At 40.3% G+C, this 7,585-nt stretch overlaps 2 non-coding genes across 2 annotated transcripts; one reads left to right on the top strand and one right to left on the bottom strand.

Moving 5' to 3' along the window:
• Positions 1–2,485: 2,485 nt before the first annotated feature.
• Positions 2,486–2,567, top strand: trnal-gag (transfer RNA leucine (anticodon GAG)). The gene has a single exon. It is a non-coding gene; the product is annotated as a tRNA-Leu (tRNA).
• Positions 2,568–5,885: 3,318 nt separating this feature from the next.
• trnag-gcc (transfer RNA glycine (anticodon GCC)) lies at positions 5,886–5,956 on the bottom strand. Its single transcript has one exon. It is a non-coding gene; the product is annotated as a tRNA-Gly (tRNA).
• Between the last annotated feature and the right edge of the window lie 1,629 nt (positions 5,957–7,585).

The following is a 7,585-nucleotide window of genomic DNA, read 5'->3' as shown; positions in this document are numbered from 1 at the left end:
AAACCTCTTCACGGCTAAAGCTGCAGAGATGGAGGTCGAGGGGACCATGAAGAGGTGGGCTCCAGCTGGCATCAGATCGAGAGTGCGGGCGCAAGAGAAGACTTTTGAAAACTTTTGCAAAAAGAAGGTATTTAGAGTGTTTAACTGTGGTGTCTTTGTTAATTTGTTAAAATGTTCATATTATAGTCTATTTTGATTGTTTATAAAAGTCCTTGCTGTTTTTAAGTGGTTGAAATTGTGTGTGTGTGTGTTGGTAGCTGGGTGGCTATACAGTTGCGGTCGGAAGTTTACATACCCCTTGCAGAATCTACGAAATCTTAATACTCTTAACAAAATAAGATTGATCATAAAAATCCTAAGTTTCTTATTTAGTACCGCCATGAATAAGCTATTTCACATAACAGATGTTTACATATAGTCCAACAAGATAATAGCTGAATTAATCAAAATTACCCCATTCAAAAGTTTACACACGTTTGATTCTTCATACTGTGTGTCGTTACCTGAATGATCCACGACTCTTTTTATGTGTTATGATAGTTGTTCATGAGTCCCTTGTTTGTCCTGAGCAGTTAAACTGCCCACTGTTCTTCAGAAAAATCCTCCAGGTCCTTTCACATACTTTGCTTTTCCTGCATATTTTAGCACTTTCCAGTAGAGGTTATATGATGTTCCGTTCCATCTTTTCACACTGAGGACAACCGAAGGGACTCGTACACGACTATTCCAAAAGGTGCAAAACATTCACTGATGCTCAAGAAGGTAACAGCATGCATTAAGAGCCTGGCTGTAAACGTTGTAAACAGGATAATCATGTAAATTTTTTGTCTTCTGGGATACTTCTTCTATGCTGTATTAACCATCTTTCTGTAATAAACCTTTTCACCTCAGAGGACGAGTCTGCGAGTGTTGTCTAATTTCCACGACACACCTCAGTTTTACATTTTTAATTTTATTTTTAAGAAAAATAATTAAAATTCAATAACCTTTTGACTGTATGAGGTACTGGTAAATGAGAAAAAACATAGTACTACTTTCATAAAATGTCATGTGCAGCTTGATGCTAATTATAGTAATGTTATAGTAATTCTGAGTCTTGAACAGTAAAACTCTCAAGTGTCATTGTCATGTCACAGCAAACCAGCGACTCCGTTTCCAGAATGCACCTCAGACTACAAACATGGCAAACACAAACTACAACTCCGAACCAACACACCGACATTGTTAACCTTCTCCAGAATACTAATCAGACAAAACCTGTTACCAATGAACCACTACATTAGAGAAGGGAAATACTGGATGTGAAGTGTAGTAGTTCTAGTGTGTGCATAGACTATCAGTTTAGATTACTGACCCTGAACACTACTAACATGCAGTGCTTTCTTGGGGTGGTGCTGAGTTGGAGTTGAACCCGTTAAGAAAATATTTAGAGAGAGGCTTCCTTACACTCCTGAGGATGGTTCAATTAGAACCTGCACCAAACTCACCTGATTCAAGTCATCAGCTAATAAGCGGCCTGCACGAGCTGAGGTGGTGCTTTAGAGCAGATAAAACACCAAATGTGTTAGATAAGAGTTCAGAGCTGTGTTCTAGACACATGATTAGAGTGGAGACCTAGGCTTAGACCTGAGCTTTGGATTATTCTGATTATAGGTTTCAGTGAGGAAGTGACTGAAGTTAAGGAGAGGAACTGAAAATAAAGTTATAGTCTTTCTGAGTAAACAGAATAAGGCTATATTAGTGTTACGGGGGAAAAAATAAGCTCGTAGCAGCGCTGATGAAATACATGTACATGTCAAAAACTGCTAGAATGCTTTTTGGCCACAGCTGCTGTAAACCCACCCACATCCTAGAGATGAAACTGTTCTGTAATGAGGGATGGGCTAAAATTCCTCCAAGCTGACGTGCAGGACTGATCAACAGTTACCAGAAACGTTTGTTTGCAGTTGTTGCTGCACACCGAGGTCACACCAGATACTGAAAGCAAAGGTTCACATACTTTTGCCACTCACAGGTATGCAATATTGGATCATTTTCATCAATAAATAAATGACCATGTGTAATATTTTTGTCTGGATCCTTTAATTAGGTTCTCTTTATCTACTTTTAATACTTGTGTGAAAATCTTATGATGTTTTAGGTCCTGGTAATGAAGATGTATAGAAGGTTCTAAAGGGTTCACAAACTTTTAAGCACCACCGTAAGTGGGATGTAAGGTCATAGCAGAAGAGCTCTTCCGCAAACACTACCGATGTGACCGTGGACAATGGGTTCTTAAGCCTAGACGAATCGCATCCAAAAGACCACGCCTTAGCTCTGTCTTCAGCTGGAAATGGTTAGATGTCTCCGCCAGAGCTGGTTAAGCGAAAGGCACTTGAGTCTCACAACAGCCCATTTGTCGCGCCCATGCCAGATTTCTTGTTGTCTGGTGGAATGACCCGGTCACCTTCTTACCACGGACAGGCAAACCACCACATTGTCCTGGGGTAGTGTGGCCGAGTGGTCCAAGGCGCTGGGTTGAGGCTCTAGTCTCTTCGGAGGCGTGGGTTCAAATCCCACTGCTGCCAGGGTAGTTAGCTGAAAGTAGTTCTACTTAACTTTCCCAGAGCGGAAAGTAGTTATGCTTAACTTTTCCAGTTAATTCTCAATGGTAGTCCTTATCACTACGGATGCAATATATATTTTGCCACGTGTTGATTCCATGGCGCTGTTCCGAAGCTTGGTGTTTTTTTTTGTTTGTTTGTTTGTTTGTTTTTTTGAAGATCTACATTTTGAATTGCCTCCGCTATCACGAAAACCAGTTAATACTTTATTGGCTTTATTTTTTCGGCTTTCATCTCTTTTTGTTTATTTCTTTTTTCCCCAGACAGCGATTAACATTCATCATTTTACCTGAGAAAAAAGCGCTATTAGGTGGCAGGTAAAGTGAACTGTACATTTACATTTATTCATTTAGCAGACGTTTTTATCCAAAGCGACTTATAAATAATAAAATAGCTTATTTACTCAAAAGAAACATCGGTGTTATTATGAATATCATTTGAATGGTTTAAACTATATATGTAGTGTCAATTCAGGAATATCATTATACGTTTGTATGCCGAGTGAAATTTCTATTGTCTACTGTTCAGTGTCTGTTGTTTGTTCAGTAGTCAAACACACAGTAAAATAAAGTCTTTTGGTAACAAGTGAGCAGATCACACAGTTATGTTAGATTAGGTTAGAATATATTAGAGTAGATGTGTATCTTTTCAATAGTTGTATAATTAAATTTTGGGTCATTGATCTTTTACTCTAACATGAAACCTGTCAAGTTATTTTAAAAGAATCAGTTACCATAATTTTACTTTACAAAACAATACATAACTATGTAAATTCTTTTTATATATTTATTTATGTTAATTGTTCATATCTATGGGTACTATTCAGGCCATCAGCATGAAGAAAAAAAAATTCCCTGGGAGAATCAACGTGTCCTTCAGGAGAGGCCCATCAGGTGATTTACTTCAGGGCTCATCTGAAGAGGCAAGAAGCATTAAAGACAATCCTTCTTTGCAAGAGAAGTCAACACCTCAAAGAAAAGATGTGGTCAGGAACAATACAGCCACCCGCTCCGTTCAATCCACCTGCTAGTGGTATTCCTGAAGACGTACCTCTGACACAGGCAGCAGTTGAGAAGACACCAAAAAAACAAATTAGATCCTGTTTAGCTTGTGGTCAGCCAAATTCTCATTACATGGGTGATGGCTCCTCTGTACATTTCTTTTAGCAGGCTGGTGATGTTAAATACTTCTACTGCTCCAGGAAAGTCTTTGAGGCATACTCTGCAGAGGGCCTTCTGATCATCTCTGCAGGTTCTGCCACCAGCCACTAAAACAAGGACCCAATAGCCCTCATATCCACACTGGTTTCCCTGGAGCGGCAGGCAAATACATTTACTGTCCTTCTAAAGTGCTCTCCCTGTACCAAGTACAGGGAATGAATGCAGAGACGACATGGGCAGAGTTTCAGCAGTCCTCATTCTATGAGGCTGAGAGGCAGAGGTGGATTGTTGAAAAGAGAAAATAACTTTGTTGTGAAACACAGTATTTATGGTCTGTGCATGGCATGTCTGATTGCAAGCCAAGCACAAGGTTGAATTTTGGTAAATAGTTACAAATCCTGTGTAATACTGTTGTCCATGAATCTCATTCTACTTTTTCTGTGCTCTCTCTTTCTCTCTCTCTTTCTCTCTCTCTCGCTCCCATTGTGGAATTGTGTATAGACAACATTGTATTTTAAAAAACAAAACAAAATTGTCCTGTGTATTTGTAAATATGTTTTATCTAGCTTCTATTTGTAAATGTTTTAAAATCTTAGTCCTTATTTGCAATACATTTTCAATAACTTACTATAACACACTCTGCATATATTATTTAGATGGTTATTTTAATTTTGACCAACTGTTAATTTCACATTCTTCTTTAACAGTTAATTTTACACACTGAAAGAGTATCGAAATAGTAAATGTTGACAATGCCGCTTTTAAAAAATTACATAGATACAATATGTAACAGATAATATAATATAAATATTTGAACCGATGTTTTTACGTTAGGTTCGTCCGACCCTCCTCCTGGATTTTCCTCACTTTCTATTGGCTAGTCAGCGCTCTACACCTACGTGTGACTGGCCCCCGCGTGGCAGGTGAGAATTCTACCACTGAACCACCAATGCTTAGTTTAATAAGCTAAAGACTTCGCAGAGTGTGCTGTTCAGGTAAGTATTGTGGTGCTTCAGCAATTTGGTTTCAGAATTGAAAAGGAGCATCCTAAGTCTGTTGTATATTTCAGCAGCATGGAGTTCGTCTAGTTTGGGCAGAATTGATAAGGCTTGTAAAGTTCTTTGGGTGAAGGCTCAATAGTCAAAACTCTGCTGTACATTGGTTGGGAATTGAACGCGGGCCTCCTGCATGGCAGGTGAAAATGTTACCACTGAAACACCAATGCTTATTTTAAAGAACCAAAGACTTTGCAGGGTGCGATTTACAGATGAGTATTGCGTTCCTTCAGCAATTTGGTTTAAAATTCTAAAGGAGAATTTCTTGTATATTTCAGCAGCATGGAGCTCGTCCACTACCCTAGTTTGGGCAGAATTGATAAGGCTTGTGAAGTGCTTTGGGTGAAGACTCCATATGCAAAACTCTGCTGTGCATTGGTGGGGAATCAAACCCAGACTTCAAAGACCTTGCTGAGTGTGCTTTTTTTCAGGTAAGTATTGTGCTGATTCAGCAATTTGGTTTCAGAATTGAAAAGGAGAATCCTAAGTCTCTTCCATATTTCAGCAGCACGGAGTACCCTAGTTTGGGCAGAATTGTTAAGGCGTGTAAAGTTCTTTGGGTGAAGGCTCTTGCACCACAAACGTCTCCAAAACTCAGTTGTGCATTGGCCTGGAATCTTCACAGAGGGTGCTTTTCAGGTAAGTATCGTGCTGACTTAGCAATTTGGTGTCAAAATTGACAAGGAGCATCCTAAGGCTCTTGTATATTTGAGCAACATGGACTGTGTCTGCTACCCTTTTTTTGGACAGAATTGATAAGGCTTGTAGAGTTCTTTGGGTGAAGGCTCAATATTCAAAACTCAGCCGTGAGTCGAACCCCGGCCTCACGCGTGGTCGGTCAGAATTTGACCACTGAACCACCAATGCTTATCTTAAAGGATTAAGGACAATGCAGAGTGTGCTTTTCATTAAGTATTGTTCTGATTAAACAGTTTGGTTTCAAAATAGAAAAGGAGCATCCTAAGTCTCTTGTATATTTCAGCAGCATGGAGTTGGTCTAGTTTGGGCAGAAATGATAAGGCTTGTAGTGTTCCTTTGGTGAAGGCTTAACTTTCAAAACCCACTTCTGCATTGGCCGGGAATTGAACCCGGGCCTCCCGCATGGCGGGCAAGAATTCTACCACTGAACCACCAATGCTTAATTTAAATAACTAAAGACTTCGCAGAGTAAGCTGTTCAGGTAAGTATTGTGCTGCTTCAGCAATTTGGTTTCAGATTTGAAAAGGAGAATCCTAAGTCTCTTCCTTATTTCAGCAGCAGTCACACACTATATTTCCAGATACTGTATAATATTATAATATCTCCTCTCTGCTCAACATGCATGTAATACAGTCTACATACCGTAGAGCAGTGTTTTTCAACCACTGTGCCGTGGCACACTAGTGTGTCGTGAGAGATCGTCAGGTGTGCCTTGAGAAATTGTCCAATTTCACTTAGTCTTAAAATTCTTTTTTATTAAAATTTATTCATTATTATCTGCAAATAATAAGCCATGGTTGAGTGTCTGTGCTGTAATATAGTGACTGGCAGAGCAATGTAATATTCGTCCGGGTGGCAGCAGGTAATTGCCTCCTACCTTCTTAGAGACAAGAGAATTAGTGACGCATGCGACAGGTCGTGGTGGCAGTGATGGAGAAGTTTTTAAAAAGGAAAAATGCAAACTCCAAACTGGGCCCTGGACAAGATTGTGACCCAGGTGAAGGGCCTAGTATGAGTGGTGGTAAAAAGAAAGCAAAGACGGTGAGCTCGAGGCAATACAGCGAAAGCTATCTTTCGTCAGGATTTACTTTCACCAGCGATGAGATGACCCCGACTCCATTATGCTTGGTGTGTGGCGAGAAGCTGTCCAATAGCGCCATGGTGCCAAGCAAGCTTAAACGCTATCTCCAAGCGAAACACCCGTCGCTTCAAATCAAGCCGATGGACTATTTTGTTTGCCTGCATTAAACACCGAAACAGGCAACATTAATGAGAAAAACCACAAAGGTAAATTAGAAAGCCCTCAAAGCTAGTTGCTGAACTTGTAGCTAAATGAAAAAAGTCCCACACTGTGGCAGAGACGTTAATACTACCTGCCTGCAAAGACACTGTCAACGAGATGCTCGGCCCTGACGCAGTTAAAGACATATCTAAACTCCCGCTCTCAGATAACACAATCGCCAGACATATTGGTGACATGTCTACAGACATCGAAAGCCATGTTTTGGAAAAGATACGCATCAGTAGGAAATTTGCGTTGCAACTTGATGAGTCTACGGATATTCTCAGCTCTTGGCCAATGTGCGTTTTGTGGATGGAGATGCCATTAGAGAAAACTTCCTATTTTGTAAGGCACTGCCAGAAAAAACAACAGGAGAGGAAATTTTTTGGGTCACATGAGAATATCTTGACCAGGGAGGACTTACGTGGGAAAATTGCACAAGTGTTTGCACTGATGGAGCTGCAGCCATGGTCGGGCACACCTAAGGCTTCGTTAGCAGAGTGAAGGAAAGAAACCCAGATCTTATTGTTACACACTGTTTTCTGCACCGTGAGGCCTTCGTTGCAAAGACTTTACCAGCAGAACTAGTTCCTGTGTTGGATGATTTTGTGCGCATAGGGAACTTTGTAAAGACACGACCTTTGAAAAGGTATATTTGCATCTTTGAGTGAGGAAATGTGAGCGGAGCATAAAGCCTTATTGCTCCATACGGAGGTACCGATGGTTGTAGCGTGACAAGTTGCTGGCCCGTGTGTATGAGCTGCGGGAGGAACTTAAAGTGTTTCT

Source organism: Ictalurus furcatus, chromosome 10, assembly GCF_023375685.1.
Source record: "Ictalurus furcatus strain D&B chromosome 10, Billie_1.0, whole genome shotgun sequence".
Taxonomy (NCBI): domain Eukaryota; kingdom Metazoa; phylum Chordata; class Actinopteri; order Siluriformes; family Ictaluridae; genus Ictalurus; species Ictalurus furcatus.
The sequence above is the reverse complement of the archived record's forward strand: the minus strand, read 5'-3'. Positions and strand labels throughout refer to the sequence as shown.